This window comes from Somniosus microcephalus, chromosome 1 (assembly GCF_052327205.1).
Source record: "Somniosus microcephalus isolate GS21.2 chromosome 1, FLI_Smic_1.0, whole genome shotgun sequence".
In the NCBI taxonomy this organism is placed as follows: Eukaryota; Metazoa; Chordata; class Chondrichthyes; order Squaliformes; family Somniosidae; genus Somniosus; species Somniosus microcephalus.
The window spans coordinates 260,482,786-260,502,517 of NC_140987.1; the positions used below are offsets into that span (position 1 = coordinate 260,482,786).

The window sequence follows — 19,732 nt, forward strand, 5'->3', positions numbered from 1 at the left end:
GGGGGGGAAGAGAGAGAGCGACCGGGGGGAAGAGAGAGAGCGACCGAGGGGGGGAAGAGAGAGAGCGACCGGGGGGGAAGAGAGAGAGCGACCGGGGGGGAAGAGAGAGAGCGACCGGGGGGGAAGAGAGAGAGCGACCGGGGGGGAAGAGAGAGAGCGACCGGGGGGGAAGAGAGAGAGCGACCGGGGGGGAAGAGAGAGAGCGACCGGGGGGAAGAGAGAGAGCGACCGGGGGGGAAGAGAGAGAGCGCCGGGGGGGAAGAGAGAGAGCGACGGGGGGGGAAGAGAGAGAGCGACCGGGGGGAGAGAGAGAGCGACCGGGGGGGAAGAGAGAGAGCGACCGGGGGGGAAGAGAGAGAGCGACCGGGGGGGAAGAGAGAGAGCGACCGGGGGGGGGGAAGAGAGAGAGCGACCGGGGGAAGAGAGAGCGCGACCGGGGGGAAGAGAGAGCGCGACCGGGGGGGAAGAGAGAGCGCGACCAGGGGGAAGAGAGAGCTCGAGGTCACTCTGTCGCTAATGAGCGGATAATGAGATGCTAATGAGCAGAATGTTAAGGTTTTTTCGGATACCGCGGGCACGATTTTAGCCCAGCCGAAACGTAAATACGCTTAAAACCGTTTTGGAAAGGTAAGCTTTCTTCGACATAACGCACGCGTAGGTACGCCCTGTAACTTTCGAGCGCATAGCCGCCCCAGACGCACACCTGCAGACAGACAGACAGAGGACAGAAGGACAGACAGAAGGACCGATTTATATATATAGACTAGCTGAAGTGCCCGGCGGTGCCGAGGCTTTTTCGAGGGCATGTTGTTGTTGGAAGAGAGAGAGAGAGCGACTGGGGGGGGGGGGGGAAGAGGGGAGGGGGGGAGGAGGGAGGGCGGGGGGTGGGAAAGGGAGGGTGGGGGGGCGGAAGGGAGGGAAGGGAGGGCGGGGGGAGGGGGGGAAGGGAAGGGGGGAAGGGAAGGGGGGAGGGGGAGGGGAAGGGGAGAGGGGGTGGGGAGGAAGGGAAGGGGGAGGGGGGGGAGAAGGGGAAGGGAGGGCGGGGGCCCCCCCCGAGGGTCGCGGCCCCCCCCCCCCCCGAGGGTCGCGGCCCCCCCGAGGTGAAGACCGCCGATTGCGGGCTGTGCAAGACGGCCGGGGGGCCGGTTGCCAGGGTGACACTTGACGCTCAGCAAGCCCCGCCCCCGGCCGAGCCAGAGAGAGATGCCGTGTCTCAGCTCCTGCTGCGCGCGCACCCTTGCGGCGCTGGGCTGAGGCTCGGCCCTCCAGCCTTCGAGTGGGCCGGGCGTGCTAGCTCGGCCGTGGGTGCGAAGGAGAAGCCGAGCTTCGAGGCCTACCTGGAAAACGGGGAAGGTAGGAAAATTAATGAGATTAGATAAGTTAATTCGTTTTCTAAATCATTTTTTTTAAAAACAATATGTGTTTTAAAAGCAACGTTTTTTTTAAAGACACAGAAAGCAGGGGAAAAAGAAAGGAAAAGTTGGAATCAAGATGGCGGCGACTCACCTCGGTTCAGAACGATAAGGCCCGGCCACACACGCACCGATTGGCCCGGCGGCACACGCCAGCAACCCGGCGTACGATTGGTCGAGCTCGAGGTCACTCTGTCCGCTAATGAGCGGATAATGAGATGCTAATGAGCGGAATGTTAAGGTTTTTTCGGATACCGCGGGCGCGATTTTAGCCCGGCCGAAACGTAAATACGCTTAAAACCGTCTCGGAAGCGTAAGCTTTCTTTGGAGGTAACGCGCGCGTAGGTACGCCTGTAACTTTCGAGCGCATACCCGACAGACACACACGCGATGACAGACAGACAGAATGACAGACAGACAGACAGAAGTACCGATTTATATATATAGATTTAAAAATGTGATTAAAAAAAAAAATTATTGAAGGTTATGGGATGTTTTGGGGCCATAGTATTTATAAGTCTTGACAGCACTTCCTGTCAAGACTCATGAATTGCAGCATTCCCTGCTCCGATTGGCTGCCCATGGCCCACGTGATCCCAGGGGACGCATCGAACTAACTGCGCCCCTGGGACACGCAAGCACTGCGCGCCGGCAGCGGGGCCAGGCCCGGATCGGAATGCCACGGGCCCTACAGCTCAACTGCCGGCGCGCAAGCTAAGTGCAGGTCGGGGGCTTGCACTCGCGGAAGCCCCCTACCCGAATTTCTGGAATATATCCATTTACATCTAGTTTACAAACTTCTTCACCCAGAGAGTGGTGAGAATTTGGAACTCGCTACCACAGGGAGTGGTTGAGGTGAATAGTATAGATGCATTTAAGGGGAAGCTAGATAAGCACATGTGGGAGAAAGAAATAGAAGGGTATGCTAATAAGTTTAGATGAAGTAGGGTGGGAGGAGGCTCGTGTGGAGCATAAACACTGACATAGACCAGTTGGGCCAAAAGGCCTGTTTCTGTGTTGTAAATTCTATGTAAAACAGAACATCTTCATGGAGTTATAAATATATACTGCAGTCACCATTACAGATGCAAACTGTAGCCCTAATTCCACTTCACAATACAGGAATGTTTCATAGGTAAAGCACTATTGTACCATGTCCTCTGTTACAACAGAGAATTGATTATGTCACGAGGCAATGTGCAGTGCCTTTTGCACCAGGGAATTGGTGCAGTTACACATCTATAGTCATTAGTAAGAAATTTAAGTGAGTGCGGTTATACTTATGAAATGTAAAACATGTTCCATGAATGCAAAAATCTCAACAAGGATTAGTGTCAAGTTAGTAACTCAAATATCACAGATTTACAACACTTACTCAATTAAAATGTTTAAAAAGCCATCCGAAACCCATTGTTCAGATTATGACAGCTATTATGAAATATGAACTAACCCGTCAGAGTAAATTAAACACAAGATAAGAATTAAGCCTAGAAGTTATTTTTAGCAACATAATGGACTCCACATATCTCAATCATGTGACTATCCTCTATTTTAAAGCCGGTGTCAAGGCACAAATAGGTCAATGCTCATATTGAAATAGCACACAAAGGAATGCCGCACAAATATGCCAAGTGCTCATCCGCAACAGTGTCTAGGTTTCTATTATATCTTAAAATAACTGTGAATCAGTAGTTTAATGTTGGGTATCTTCCTCCAACAAGGACAACAACTTGTATTTATACAGCGCCTTTAACGTAGTAAAACATCCCAAGGAGCTTCACAGAAGCATAATCAAACAAAATTTGACACCGAGCCACATAAGGATAAATTAGGGCAGATGACCAAAAGCTTGGTCAAAGAGGTAGGTTTTAAGGAGCATCTTAAAAGGAGGAAAGAGAGGTAGCGAGGCAGAGAGGTTTAGGGAGGGAATTTCAGAGCTTAGAGCCTTGGCAACAGAAGGCACGGCCACCAATGGTGGAGCAATTGAAATCAGGGATGCTCAAGAGGCCAGAATTAGAGGAGTGTGGATATCTTGAAGGGTTGTGGGGCTGGAGGACATTAGAGAGATAGAGGGGTGAGGCCATGGATTTGAAAACAAGAATGAGAATTTTAAAGTCGAGGCGTTGCTTAACCGGGGCGATGGGTGAACGGGACTTGGTGCGAGTTAGGACACGGGCAGCCAAGTTTTGGATGACCTCAAGTTTACAGATAGTAGTACGTGGGAGGTCAGCCTGGAGTGCGTTGGAATAGTCAAGTCTAGAGGTAACAAAGGCATGGATGAGGGTTTCGCAGCAGATGAGCTGAGGCAGGGGTGGAGTTCCAGAGGTGGAAATAGGCAGTCTTAGTGATGGCGCGGAGGTGGTTGGAAGCTCATTTCAGGGTCAAAAATGACACCGAGGTTGCGGTCTGGTTCAGTCTCAGACAGATGCCAGGGAGAGGGATGGAGTCAGTGGCTAGGGAATGGAGTTTGCGGCACGGACCGAAGACAATGGCTTCGGTCTTCCCAATATTTAGTTGGAGGAAATTTCTGCTCATCCAATACTGGATAGTCTGACAATTGAGAGACAGTGGCGGGGTCGAGAGAAGTGGTGGTGAGGTAGAGCTGGGTATCGTCAGCATACAATTGGAAACTGATGCTGTGTTTTCGGATTATGTCGCCATGGGGCAGTATGTAGATGAGAAATAGGAGGGGACGAAGGGTAGATTCTGGGGGACACCAGAAGTAACGGTGCGGGAGTGGGAAGAGAAGCCATTCTAGTTCTTCTTAATGCTATCGTGAGTGCTGGAAATTTACAGAATAGTTTTTGTGGCCATGTTGGAAAACAAAAAATACTACATATTTAGAATGCTATAAAGAATGTTCAAAGGGCTCACTACTACACGAAGTGTCAATCCCCCATTCAAACAGAACTACAACAACAAACTGAGGAAGTCTGTGGTCCCTTTGATGTACACGAAATTAATGGGTTCAACCACTAAAATCCAAAAATAATCCACCCTCATCAATTCTCATCAGATTATAACCATGTGTAATGTGGTCTGGAAATAAGAAAGAGTGGTACCTATGTATTTGAAACAGAGCACACGTTTATGCTATTTAAGATCTTGAAGTTGAAAAGGTCTTGCAGCGTTCCCTCCTCTTTCCAAGAAGCTCTGAATAAGATTAACGTAGCGGGACTGTACGCCCCTCCCAGTAATGTTTCAACGCTATCATCAATTTAATTAGTACAGAGGTGGTACGTTTCTGGATCTTTTGACCATTTACCCCCACACAGAAAGGATTTGGAAAGAGAGTTAATTTAAATGTTTGATCTTAAAGCATAGTGTATTTGTGCAAATGAAGAAAAAAGAGAGCCCAAGATAATAGGTAGTTCAGATACAAATGTGCAAGCTTTGATGTTATTTCCTCATGAACTGTGAATATTAAGCAATTCATTAACTTGTCTCAGTAATAAGAAACACCTCACACCATTGTATTGGGGAGCTGCTGGTGCTGGGAGCTCAGTAGGAAGTCTGGCAGACCTTCACTTTCTGACTGAACAGAAAGAGACAGTGACATAAGGTTTATCGAACAAAAATCTGCAAGGCAGACAAGCCCAGGAAAGACTGCACGAAGGTTAGAACTCAGGGGAGTTATTTTTTTTTAAGTCAAGAAAGATGCGTCACCAATATGGGGAAGCATGGCACGTTCATTATTTTGTTATTGCTGCACAAAGCTAAGATGCGCTGATTGAATTACCTCCGTCTGGTCATAACTCCTGTTCTATGAAATAAAGCAGTGCATCAATTTGTATCATGTCTTGTCTCATCACCAAGTGTTTGATCGGTTCACCTTCAGAAAGAGGTGCAGGTGCAAAAGACACAAATATCTGGTTGAAGTCACAAGGGGGTATATTATTGTTACACCCAGAGATTACACTATTGTACAAGTAGATACAAGGCCAGCTCCCACAGACATGAATTCATACGACTGATTTACATGCAGGATATAGTACAGACCATGGCAAGGGTCTAATTGTTACAGACCGCTCCCCTGGCCGGCATCCCATCTTCCACCCTACATAAACTTGAGCTCATCCAAAACTCTGCTGCCTGTGTCCTAACGCGCTCCATGTCCTGTTCACCCATCACCTGGCTGGCTGACCTACATTGGCTCCCAGTCGGCCAACACTTCGATTTTAAAATTCTGATCCTTGTTTTCAAATCCCTCCATGGCCTCGCCCCTCCCTATTACTGTAAACCACCTCCAGCCCTACAAAGCCTCGAGATATCTGCGCTCCTCCAAATCTGGCATCTTGCACATCCCTGATTTAAACGCTCCACCATTGGTGGCCGTGCCTTCAGCTGTCTAGGCCCTAAGCCCTGGAATTCCCTCCCTTGAACCACCCCACCTCTCTATCTCTGTCTCCTCCTTTAAGACACTCCTTAAAACCTATCTCTATGAACAAGATCTGTCCTAATATCTCCTTATGTGACTCGGTGTCAAATTTTGTTCAATAACACTCGTGAAGCGCCTGGGGACGTTTTACTACATTAAAAGCACTATATATATATATATATCTCTCAAAACGTTATTTAGACTGCAATACCCCACCATCCAAATTTGTAACGTCATAGTTGTATTGCCTCTATCCTGCCCACCCTTCTTTCACTACATTCCTCAATTGTTACTTGTGCCGGGATTCAGTGCTACTCCTCTCTCCCTACAGTGAGAGAATACAAAGAAACATAGAAACATAGAAGATAGGAGCAGGAGTAGGCCATTCAGCCCCTCGAGCCTGCTCCGCCATTCAATGAGATCATGGCTAATCAACCAAACTCAGTACCCTGTCCCTGACTTCTCCCCATATCCCTTGATCCCTTTAGCCTTATGAAATATATCAAACTCCTTCTTGAATATATTTAATGAATTGGCCTCAACTGCCTTCTGTGGTAGAGAATTCCACAGGTTCACCACTCTCTGGGTGAAGAAATTCCTCCTCATCTCTGCCCTAAATGGCTTACCCCTTATCTTTAGACTGTGACCCCTGGTTCTGGACTCCCCCGCCATCAGGAACATCCTTCCTGCATCTAGTCTGTCCAGTCCTGTTAGAATGTTATAAGTTTCAATGAGATCCCCTCTCATTCTTCTAAACTCCAGCGAGTATAAGCCCAATCGACCCAATCTCTCCTCATACGTCATTCCTGCCATCCGAAGTATCAGTCTGGTGAATCTTCGCTGCACTCCCTCCATGGCAAGGACATCCTTCCTCAGATAAGGCGACCAAAACTGCACACAATACTCAAGGTGTGGTCTCACCAAGGCCCTGTACAACTGCAGCAAGATATCCTTGTTCCTGTACTCGAATCCTCTCACTACGAAGGCCAACATACCATTTCTTAACCGCCTGCTGCACCTGCATGCTTACCTTCTGCGACTGGTGCACAAGGACACCCAGGTCTCGTTGCACTTCCCCTTCTCCCAATCTATTGCCGTTCAGATAATAGTTTGCCTTCCTCCACATTTATCCACATTATACTGCATCTGCCATGCATCTGCCCAATCACCCAACCTGTCCAAATCATACTGGAGTTTCTCGGCATCCTCCTCACAGCACACACGCCCACCTAGCTTTCTGTCATCTGCAAACTTGGAGATATTACATCTATTTCCCTCGTCTAGATCATTAATATATATTGTGAATAGCTGGGGTACTAGGACCGATCCCTGCGGTACCCCACTAGTCACTGCCTGCCACTCAGGAAAAAGACCCATTTATTCCAACTCTTTGCTTCCTGTCTGCCAACCAGTTCTCTATCCAAGTCAGTACCTTGCCCCCAATCCCTTGTGCTTTAACTTTACATGCTAATCTCTTATGCGGGACCTTATCAAAAGCCTTCTGAAAGTCCAAATACACCACATCCACTGGTTCTCCCTTACCTATTCTACCAGTTACATCCTCAAAATATTCCAGTAGATTAGTCAAGCATGATTTACCTTTTGTAAATCCATGTTGACTTTGTCCGATCCTGTCACTGTTTCCCAAGTGCTCTGCTATTACATCATTTATAATGGACTCTAGCATTTTCCCCACTACTGATGTCAGGCTTACCGGTCTATAATTCCCTGTTTTCTCTCTACCACCTTTTTTGAATAGTGGGGTAACATTAGCTACCCTCCAATCCATGGGAACTGTTCGAGTCTATAGAATTTTGGAAGATGACCAGCAATGCTTCTACTATTTCTAGGGCTACTTCCTTAAGTACCCTAGGATGTAGATTATCAGGCCCTGGAGATTTATCGGCCTTCAATCCCATCAATTTCCCTAATGCCATTTCCCTACAAATACTGATTTCATTCAGTTCCTCCCTCTCATTAGACCCTATGTTCCCAACATCTCTGGGAGGTTATTTGTGTCCCCCTTTGTGAAGACAGAACCAAAGTATGTATTTAATTGGTCTTCCATTTCTTTGTTCCCCGTTATAAATTCCCCTGATTCTGATTGTAAGGGACCTTCGCTTGACTTCACCAATCTTTTTCTCTTCACATATCTATAGAAGCTTTTACAGTCAGTTTTTATGTTCCCTGCAAGCTTACTCTCATACTCTATTTCCCCCCTCTTAATTAATCCCTTTGTCCTCCTTTGCTGAATCCTAAACTGCTCCCAATCCTCAGGTTTGCTGCTTTTTCTGGCCAATTTATATGTCCTCTCCTTGGATCTTATGCTATCCCCAATTTCCCTTGTTAGCCACAGTTGAGTCACCTTTTTTGTTTTATTTTTGGAATAGAAACACTATTATTTTCATCACTCCACCACAGGCAGCCGTGCCTTCAACTGCCTGGGCCCTAAGCTCTGGAATTCCCTCCCTAAACCTCTCTACCTCTCTCCTCCTTTAAGATGCTCCTTAAAACCTACCTCTTTGACCAAGCTTTTGGTCACCTGTCCTAATATCTCCTTGTGTGGCTCGGTGTCAAATTTTGTCTGATAACGCTCCTGTGAGGCGTCTTGGGACGTTTTACTATGTTAAAGGTGCTATATAAATACAAATCGTTGTTTTTTTTATAATACTTACCTGATGGTCTGGCAGTCACCACTCTACAGATTTTTTTGATGGAAGTGGTGTGGAGTCTCTGTTAGGTGAACTTCATCCAATGCCCATGAAAGGAACACAGTAGAAGTTTCTTTCCACCTGGGCCTGAAAAGATTAAAAAGGTAACTAGCTTAAAGCAACACAATATGCATAAGCCACCAATCTAACAGGGTAAGGCAGCCTGATACAAAGTTATCACAAACTGTATATTTAAGTAACCTCTCTCCAACACAGTTAATGGGTTAGAACTCCTAGTACTCGACAACAACTTTTATTTATATAGAACCTTTTAACGTAGTAAAACATCCCAAGGCACTTCACAGGAGTATTACAAGACAGAAAATGACACCGAGCCATATAAGGAGAAATTAGGGCAAGTAAACAAAAGCTTGTTCAAAGAGGTAGGTTTTAAGGAGCGTCTTAAAGGAGGAAAGAGAGGTAGAGAGGCGGAGAGGTTTAGGGAGGGAATTCCAGAGCTTAGGGCCCAGACAGCTGAAGGCATGGCCGCCAATGGTGTAACGATTATAATCAGGGATGCTCAAGAAGCCAGAATTGGAGGAGCGCAGATATCTCGGTGGGTTGTGGGGCTGAAGGAGATTACAGAGATAGAGAGAGGGCGAGGCCATGGATGGATTTGAAAACAAGCTTGAGAATTTTGAAATCGAGGCGTTGCTTAACTCGGAGCCAATGTAGGTCAGCGAGCAGAGAGGTGATGGGTGAACGGGACTTGGAGTAAGTTAGGATTCGGGCAGCCAAGTTTTGGATGACCTCAAGTTTATGTAGCATAGAACGTGGGAGGCCAGCCAGGAGTGCGTTGGAATAGTCAAATCTAGAGGTAACAAAGGCATGGATGAGGGTTTCAGCAGCGGTGAGCTGAAGCAGTAGCGGAGATGGGCAACGTTACGGAGGTGGAAGTAGGTGGTCTTTGTTATGCTGCAGATATGTAGTCGGAAGCTCATTTCAGGGTCAAATATGACACCCAGGTTGCGAACAGTGTGGTTCAGCCCCAGACAGATGTTAGGGAGCGGGATGGAGTCAGTGGCTAGGGAACGGAGTTTGTGGTGGGGACTGGAAACAATGGCTTCGGTCTTCCCAATATTTAACTGAAGAAAATTTCTGCAACTACTCAGTTTTTGTATATTTTTTTGGTCCTCTCTCTATGATATCATCTAAAATATAGATGAAAATGACAAAATAAGTAAACCATCATTATTTTGAAACGCTTTTGCAATATTGGATCCCAGGGTTAGACTGTAAACAACAATTTGCTGTATTCAAAGAATTTAGTGAACACAACTTATTTCTTGTCCAAATATGTGATATATCAGATGAGACAACTGCCCTCTCAGGTGGATGTAAAAGATCCCGCGGCACTATTCGAAGAGGAGCAGGGGCGTTTGCCCCAGTGTCCTGCCCAACATTTATCCCTCGCCCAGCATTCACTAAAAACAGATTATCTGCTCATTCAGCTCATTGTGTTTTGTGGGATCTTGCTGCGCCCAAATTGGCTGCCACGTTTCCCATATTACGACAGTGACTACACTTCAAAAGTATTTCATTGGCTGTAAAGCGCTTTGGGACATCCTGAGATCGTGAAAGGTGCTATATAAATGCAAGTCCTTTCTTTCTTTCCTTTTTGAGCTAGGCACGGTTTGTGCGAGAATAGACTATTGGTGACGTTCTGTAACATTTTCCATTACTCTCTGTGGAGAGACACTTGGCCTTGACTTAACACTTTCCTAACTTCGTAATTCAGATTGGGAACTCAGTAGTTTGGGGTGGGGTGGGGGGTGGAGAAATCAAAGGTCGGAACTGTACGTGGATAGACTGGAGAAGCTGGGGTTGTTCGCCTTAGAGCAGAGAAGGCTGAGAGGAGGCTTGATAGAGGTATTCAAAAACATGAGGGGTCTAGACAGAGCAGAGCAGAGAGAAACTTCCCATTGGCAGAAGGGTCGAGAGCCAGAGGACACAGATTTAAGGTGATTGGCAGAAGAACCAAAGGTGACATGAGGAAAATCTTTCTTACGCAGCGAGTGGTTAGGATCTGGAATGCACTGCTTGAGAGGGTGGTGGAGGCAGATTCAATCGTGGCTTTCAAAAGGGAGTTTGATAAGTACCTGAAAGAAAAAAATTTGCAGGGCTACGGAGAAAGGGCGGGGGAGTGGGACTAGCTGAAGTGCTCTTGCAGAGAGCCGGCACAGGTTCGATGGGCCAAATGGCCTTCTTCTGTGCTGTAACCATTCTATGATTCTATGGTACACCATGCCAGCTGATGTGGCAGGATGCCACCTGACAATGAAGACTTTTTAAAAACTCAGGCTATACAAATGCAACAAGCATTTGCACAATAATATTTTCACAGGGTAGTTTTCAAGGACTTTGTGAAATTAAATTTTAACTTGTTGTGGTGCTGTGAACTAATACCCATAATACCTGAAGTGGTGAATTCCCAGGCTCCATTGTGCGATCAGCAGAAGGTATCAATAACACACACTGTTAGCATTCTTCACCCTATGCTCGCTGACCTACATTGACTCCTGGTCCGGTAATGCCTTGATTTTAAAATTCTCATTCTTGTGTTCAAATCCCTCCATGGCCTCGCCCCCACCCCATCACTAACCTACTTCAGCCCTGTTGTGTATGTACCTTTAAGGGAATAACTGGTCTTGGACTGCAGTACCGGCAGTGACCACCCCTGTATAAAAGGCCCTAGCAGGTTTCTGTAGTTTCAGTTTCAAGCTGCCTCTTGTTCAGTAAAGTACCTGTTAAACTGTTCTCTCGAAGTCCATGTATTATTGAGGCGCGGACTTTACAGTGGCGACGAGTAAGTTCGAACTCACCTGCAGTGTGGCATCATCTCACGGGGATCTCGCCTGAAAGGAAGGTCCTGGAAGGTCGTAGTCTGAGCAACGGGCGTCGACCGAGGGCAACCGCCCAAAGAATCCATCGGTGTTTGGAGAATTGCGGGAGAGACTGTGGTTCCAGCGAATCGTGCTGGTAGCAGGTAGCGCGCTGACCCTTCCGGACTGCGGCGGGCTCAAGCTCGATTGAGCGGCTCTACAAATCGGGCCGCGCAGCGTCGCCGGGAAAAGAAAACAAGAGAGGGTGGAGCGCACAGGGCGCGGTCGGTGCTCGAGAACAGGACAACGGAGAGAAACTAAACGGGGGGGGGGGGGAAAGGAAAGCGAGACTTGCCGAAGCTGCGGGTCGCCGCCATTACCCCGTAGAACGCTAGGAGCAGCGTGGCAGTAAGGGGAAGAAGCAAAAGCACGGGAGGCGCCATTTTATCCTGTTGGGGAAGAAGCAAAAGCGCGGGAGGCACCATTTTATTCCATTGGAGAAGAAGCAAAAGCGCGGGAGGCGCCATTTTAAATCGCCCAAGATGCCGAAAAGTGGCAGTATTACTGCTTTCGACAATGAGGTAGAAGACTGGACCACGTATGTGGAAAGAATTGAAGTGTACTGCAAGGCAAATGAGGTGGCTGATGGAAAGAGGGCGTCGGTATTATTAAATCTGATGGGTGCGAGTACGTACGGCCTATTGCGGAATTTAATTACCCCAGCTAAACCAATGGAGAAAAATTTTGAGGAGATTGTTCATATCATACAGGAACATCTAAGCTCTACACCACTGCTGATAGCAGAAAGATTCAAGTTCCATAAAAGAAACCAGCACAAAGATGAGAGCAATGCTGACTATCTTACAGAACTACGCAAGTTATCGAAGCACTGCCAGTTTGGAGCAGGACTGGCAGACACCTTACGGGATAAGTTTGTCTGCGGGCTCCAGAGTGAAGGAACCCAGAAACGACTACTTTCAAAAAAGGACCCGACGCTATAACAGGCTTTCAGCGTGGCAGTATCCTACGAAGCAGCAGCACGGGGAGCTGCGGAAATGCAACAGAAACCACAAGAATACAGCGCTAACGAAATGGCGTATGGAGCCGAAAAGTGCTATCGCTGCGGCAGAACAACCCACGAGCAGAAGGACTGCTGGTTTAAAGACAAAATATGCAGGCAATGTGGGAAAATGGGACACATAGCAAGAGTCTGCAGGTCGGGAAAGAAGACCAACACGACAAGAACTACTAAGGAACAGTACAGGAAAGTAAAGAAACTGACAGATAGTAGTTCAGAAGATCAGGAGAGTGATAAGGGCTCCGGGAGCAGGAGACTAAGTTGTTTAAAGTTACACAGCGTGATCGCAAAAGAAGATCACCGAACCATTTGGGTCACCCTCATGATAGCAGGGTCCCCAGTGAAGATGGAATTGGACACAGGATCAGCCCTAACTGTCATGAATCGACGAGACTATGAGCGGCTATTCTCACACATACCCTTAAAGGACACGTCCATTGTATTGAAGACATACAAGGGGCAAAAGGTCTACCCCAGAGGAAAAATAAGGGTGCCAGTTGAATATAACGGAAAGAAAACACAGAAACTATACATGTATATACTACGAGATGGAGGACCACCATTATTGGGACGTGAATGGATCCGAAGACTACAATTGGATTGGCATTCCATTCTGGCACTAACTGTGACTGACAAAAAAGATGATGACGTCGCACCTGGATGTCTGTCACAAATTCTATCTGACGCGGAAGAGGTGTTCCAACAAGGACTTGGGACTCTAAAAGGAGTAAAGGCAACCATAAAGATTGAGGATAACGCAACCCCAAAATTTTTCAAGGCCAGACCGGTGCCATACGCGATACGCCCAGCTGTGGAAGCTGAACTGAAGAGTCTGGAGCGTTCGGGGGTGCTGTCTAAGGTGGACTGGAGCAAGTGGGCCACACCCATTGTTCCTGTAATGAAGAAAGCATTGAGCAGCACGCCTGGGGAGCCAAGGAAAGTTCGCATCTGTGGGGACTTCAAGGTGACTGTGAACCCAGTCCTGCACACAGTACAGCATCCGCTTCCGCAGATAGAAGGTATTTTCGCCTCACTATCTGGAGGGAAACGTTTTACAAAGATTGACCTGGCTCAAGCGTATCTACAAATGGAGGTGGAAGAAGCATCTAGGAAATACCTCACGATAAACACTCACAAAGGCCTTTACCAGTACAACCGACTGGTATTTGGGGTAGCATCGGCCCCGGCTATGTGGCAGAGGGCAATGGAACAAGTCCTGCAAGGGATCCCGGGACCCAGTGTAATTTGGACGACATCCTGGTTACGGGCGAAAATGACAATGAACACCTTGCCAACCTGGAACAGGTGCTCACGAGATTGCAGGAATATGGGCTATGAGCCAACCGTCCCAAATGAGAGTTCTTCAGGAGGCAAATCTCGTATTGTGGCCACATGATTGATGAGGAAAGGTTGCATAAGTCGCCGGACAAGATTGAGGCTGTAGTCAAGGCTCCAGCACCAGAAAATGTGTCGCAACTGAGGTCGTTCCTCGGGTTGGTGAACTACTACCATAAGTTCTTGCCGAATTTATCTACAATTCTGCACCCACTGAACGCCCTCCTTCAAACTGGTGTAACATGGAAATGGAGTGAGGAGTGTAAGCGTGCCTTTCAGGAATGTAAATGCCAAATCACTTCAAAAGAAGTATTGGCCCACTACAACCCAACACTACCGATTCGGTTGGCATGTGATGCGTCACCTTACGGCATTGGAGCGGTGCTGTCACACAAATTCCGTGACGGTTCAGAGAGGCCAATAGCCTTTGCATCGCGCTTGCTAACCTCAGCCGAGCGTAACTACGCCCAGATTGACAGGGAGACCCTCAGCCTGGTGTGGGGGGTGAAGAAGTTCAATCACTATCTGCACGGGCAGAAATTCACCCTACTGACTGATCATCAACCCCTGGTCTCAATTTTTAACCCAAAGAAGGGCGTTCCGGTGATGACGGCGCAACGGCTGCAAAGATGGTCACTTTTTCTAGGGGCACATCAGTATGACATAGAGTACAAAGGTACGAAACAACATGGAAACGCTGATGGGCTGTCGCGCCTACCGTTGCCTACGGCGGAAGAAGCACCTGCAGTGGACCCGGTGGAGATATTCCATGCGACCATAGTCGAATGTTTGCCTGTTACAAACGCAAGTATTGAGAAGGAAACCCGAAATGACCCAACACTCTCTCGGGTCTATGATTTGACGGTGAAGGGATGGCCAGCATATGGCGACTCACTGTTGCCAGCATTCTCGCCAAGGAGGGAACAGCTGTCAGTGTGCCGGGGAACCTTGATGTGTGAATCCCGAGTGGTAATTCCACCCAAGTTGAGAGATAGAGTACTCAATGAGCTTCATGAGGGTCATCTGGGAGGGGTAAAAATGAAGAGCCTAGCCAGGGCGTTTGTGTGGTGGCCGGGAATCGATAAAGAAACCGAGGATATGACCAAGAGATGCACAGGATGCCAGAAGGTCCAAAACGCTCCACCACAGGCCCCGCTACATCCATGGGAGTGGCCCTCATCTCCATGGCAACGGGTACACATTGATTTCGCTGGTCCATTTATGGACTCAATGTTTCTAATCGCTGTGGACGCCCATTCGAAATGGCCAGGGGTCATTAAAATGTCCTCCACCACCACGGAGAAAACTATTGCAGTCCTAAGGACCATCTTCACCAGGAATGGGTTGCCAGAACAGATCTGTTCCGACAATGGCCCACAGTTTGTGTCTGAGGATTTCCGGAGGTTCCTGAAGAATAATGGGGTGAAACATTACACATCTGCCCCATATCATCCAGCCACAAATGGATTGGCTGAGAGGTTTGTTCAGACCTTTAAAAAGGCCATAAAGGCAATGTATAATGACGACATACCACTGCAACACAAGGTGGATAACTTCCTGTTTGCTTACCGGAATGCGACACATGCAGTAAGCAACCAAACTCCAGCCATTTTTTTTTCAACCGGAGACTAAGATGTCGCTTGGATTTGCTCAAACCAAACATAAGATGAGATGTTGAGGATAAGCAGTTCCAGCACATAAATGAGAAGCCAACCAGGAGCTTCAAGATAGGGCAACCAGTCTTGGCCCGCAACTACCGAACAGAAAAATGGCAGCCAGGCACGATATGCACACAGCAGGGACCGCTAATGTACACAGTGGACGTTGGAGAGAGCATCGTGAGACGCCATGCTGACCAGATTCTAGAGTCACAGGAACAAGCCAAACCTGTACCACAAGCATGTGCACCTGGTAATGAGCCCGAAGTACAGATTGCGTCTACCTCAGAAGCAGGGGTATTGGAAGCTGACGAACCAACCAATGACAATGAGCCAGAATTGACTCCACCGCCAGAACAGGATACTCGAGAAAGGCGCTATCCAGTCCGGATCAGGAAGCCTCCTCAAAGACTGAACTTATAAATGACTATTTCAGTTGATGTATATATTACTGAGAAAATTGTAATTGTAATTAGTTATTATTTAGTTGTTAAATGAATGTTATGTACTGTTTATCTAAAAGGGGAGGAATTGTTGTGTATGTACCTTTACTGGACCACCCCTGTATAAAAGGCCCTAGCAGGCTTCTGTAGTTTCAGTTTCAAGCTGCCTCTTGTTCAGTAAAGTACCTGTTAAACTGTTCTCCCGAAGTCCGTGTATTATTGAGGTGCGGACTTTACAAGCCCCACAAACCACCGAGATCTCTGCCTCCTCCAATTCTGACCTCTTGCGCAGCCCCAATTTTCATCGCTCCACCATTGGCGGCCGTGCCTTCAGCTGCCAAGGCCCTAAGCTCTGGAATTCCCTCCCTGAAACCTCTCTCTCCTCCTTGAAGACGCTCCTTAAAACCTACCTCTTTGACCAAGCTTTTGGTCACCTGTCCTAATATCTCCTTATGTGGCTCGGTGTCAAATTTTGTCTGATCACACTTCTGTGACGTGCCTTGGAACGTTTTACTACATTAAAGGCGCTGTATAAATGCAAGTTTTTATTGGTGTACACTTGTCAGTGTTTGCTGGCAAAAACCAGCACGGGGTTTAACCCTCCTATTCTACTCTGAGGTCACACCCAGAACGCTGCAGACCAGAGCTCTTCTGTCCATATGGTGATCTTCAGCCCAATCACGGCCATGTAATCAAGTGGCTCTGACTCATGGGGCACCCACCGTACAAGTACAATACACTTAGCTACGCTGCAAGTAAAGGAGATTTGTATGAATCCAGAAATGGGAAGATAGGATTTTAATGCTGGGTTGTTCTTGGAATGATAATAATAGCAACAGTATTAAAACAAACTTGAAAGAGATGGATTCAGTAATTGTATCAGTTAGCTATGCGATTAAAAGATTATCAGAAAAATCATTTTAATTAAGAGTTTTTTTTATTGCTTGACAGCGCAATTAAAAATAAATAAAGTAAGATTCCTGCTCCCACTTGCTATCCGGTGATCCTGGAAATTGTGCATCCATCAACACTATTAGTTGAGTAGCCTAATGACAATCATTCTTTAAGATATAATCCTATTCAACAGCCAGATGTAGATGGTCCTGAATTCCTTGCAGCTCAATAATGGCAAAACCAAAGTCATCCTCTTCAGCTTCCACCTGACATTCCATGCTCCAACTCTTAGTGTCAGCTGTGGCTCAGTGGGTAGCACTCTGGCATCCGAGTCAGAAGGTTATGGGCTCAAGTCCCACTCCAGAGACAAAAATCTAGGATGACACTGAGGGAATGCTGCACTGTCACAGATGCTGTCTTTCAGATGAGACGTTGAACTAAGGCCCCATCTGCTCTCTCAAGTGGACACTATTGAGAAGGGGAGTTATCCCTGGTGTCCTGGCCAATATTTATCCCTCAATCAACATCACAAAAACATTATCTGGTCATTATCACATTGTTGTTTGTGGGACCTTGCTGTGCACAAATTGGCTGCCACATTACAACAGATATTTCAGAATGTCAAGCAAGAATATAGCTGTTTCCAATGGAGGAGATAGTTAAAAGGAAATTTTAATCGAAGTGAGACAAACAGCTCTACACAATGAAAAATACTTTGTTGGCTGTAAAGCACTTTGGGATGCCCTGAGGTCATGAAAGGTGCTGTATAAATGCAAGTCTTTCTTTTTTTGACGTATCCACTTTTCTGAATGCCTGTACAAGCTCAGCCAGATGGTACACAACCTTGAAATCCTATCCCAAATAAAATCCCACTCAGCTGTTGCCCGGATCCTGCTCGACCTGCATTGGCTCCCTGTAACACAGTTTAGCACATTCTTTTACTATCCATCTCGTCAAATCTCTCCAAATTGCCCTTCCTATCTCTGTAATCTCCTCCCGCCCTACCTCCCTGCTTGCAGCCTCCACTCCAATCAACTGCTCATTGTCAACTCCTTCATTGGGCAAACCCTTCAGCCATCATCATATCCACCCACAAACTCCCTCCCTAAATTCCTTTGTTTTGCTATAACTCCCCCCAGCTCAAAAGCCTCCTTTAAACCTACTTGTTCAACTTTGTTGTTCATCACTTCCCTACTGCTGCTGCTGCCTGAAGTCCAGGAGTGAAATGCCTTGGAACACACTGCAACATTTATGGTACTGTATAAATGTTGCTGTATACTACAATCCAGCTCATCACAGCATAGGTGATACAATTTGATGCGTTAACTAGTAATGCAAGTTAAACTTGCTGATCTCATCTCAATACCAGCAACAGAAATACATAGCATTTTTAGTGTTCATTTAATCATTGTAAACAATGTTTGATTTCACTACCAAGAGTGGGGAGATACAGAAATGCTGATGCCCCAATGGTTCTTCTGCTCGCTGTCTTTCTAACCCACATTTCCAAGTATGTCTGCCATCTCACGGTTATCCTTTCACAGTGGCATATTATCATGTAGAATCATAGAATGGTTACAGCACAGAAGGAGGCCATTCGGCCTGTCCAGCCCGTGCCGGCTCTCTGCAAGAGCACTTCAGCAATCCCACTCCCCCGCCCTTTCCCCGTAGTCCTGGGCCAATATTTATCCCTCAAATCAACATCACTGAAACAGTTTATCTGGTCATTATCACATTGCTGTTTGTGGGAGCTTGCTGTGTGCAAATTGGCTGCCACGTTTCCTACATTACAACAGTGACTATATTTCAAAAGTAATTCATTGGCTGTAAAGAGCTTTGGAATGTCCTGAGGTCGCGAATGGTGCTATATAAATGCAAGTCTTTCTTATCATACAATGCTAATAATTCTTTTTCCATCACTACAAAAAACATTCACCAAAAAAGCCAATTTTCAACTGAAATACTTCCATTGAACCTTAGTTAATTATTTCTCTTCACTTGGGGGATAAAAACCTAATCACATTTTTTGTACTGCAGTAAGTTAGTCACCTTCAGAACTTCCAGTACTGAAGTACCTGTTCTCTTGATTTAAAAGGCGGCTGCCCTGTTTGATTAATAATTAAGCTTTGCATTTAGTAGGTCATGTAAACAATCAACATTCCACACCAAAAACTCCCAATTACTTTTGAACTTTGACCTGCAAGCTGTTAGTGTAGAACTTTTCTTCTGTCAATAAACAAATATTAAAGTTAATACCATAGGTCAAAACAGTCATCATAACATATACCTTTTGCAACTCATTACTTCTGCCCCCTGCCCAAAGCCTTTATACCATTTAATCTCTCTCTCTCTCTAAGTCTCCCTCCATCATGTACAAAACTGACACAAAAATAAATCAAGCAATTTGGCCCCAGACATACGTCAATGCCTTTCTTTATCTGGCTTTAGGCAGAACCACAAAAGTGAGTCACCTGGATGACTTGCCCATCAATGTGCCACTGTGCACTCTTTCTCCCACCCCTGCCTACCCCGTTCCCCATGGGAAAGTGCTCAATCTCCATTCCGTTTTTTTCCTTCAGCAGATGTGGCAGTTATAGCGCAGATAGAAATTAACAGGTTTGATCTAATAGCCATAACGGAGATATGGTTGCAAAGTGGCCAAGGTTGGGAACTAAATATTCCAGGATACTTAACTTTTAGAAGAGATAGGCAAAATGGAAAAGGAGGGGTACCCCTGATAATAAAGGATGGGATAAAGACAGTAGAGAGAAAGGATCTTAGCTTGGAAAATCAAGTAGAATCAGTTTGGGTGGAGCTAAGAAACAGCAAGGGGCAGAAAACATTGGTGGGAGTTGACGTAATAAAACTCACTACGCACTTGGTTTGAGTATAAAGCAAGGCTTTAATCAACTTGTTTCAGAACATGGAGGTCTAGTTGTACTTCACTAGTTCCTGTCTTACAAAATGTCCCTGGAAAGCTGGGCCCACGCCCGGAGTATTT

At 46.6% G+C, this 19,732-nt stretch overlaps 1 protein-coding gene across 7 annotated transcripts in view; it reads right to left on the reverse strand.

Moving 5' to 3' along the window:
• The window catches only part of lpar1 (lysophosphatidic acid receptor 1), a 148,500-nt gene that overhangs the window by 99,136 nt on the left and 29,632 nt on the right, over positions 1-19,732 (reverse strand). For 3 of the 7 annotated variants that reach the window (XM_085992874.1, XM_085992863.1, XM_085992883.1), the window contains exon 2: positions 8,466-8,588. The exons of 3 other annotated variants lie outside the window; for them this stretch is intronic. The gene's annotated coding sequence lies outside the window, so the exon portion shown is untranslated. Of the gene's footprint in view, positions 1-8,465; positions 8,589-10,509; positions 10,614-19,732 lie in introns of those variants that run through there. One more of the 7 variants, XM_085992892.1, reaches the window with a different exon arrangement.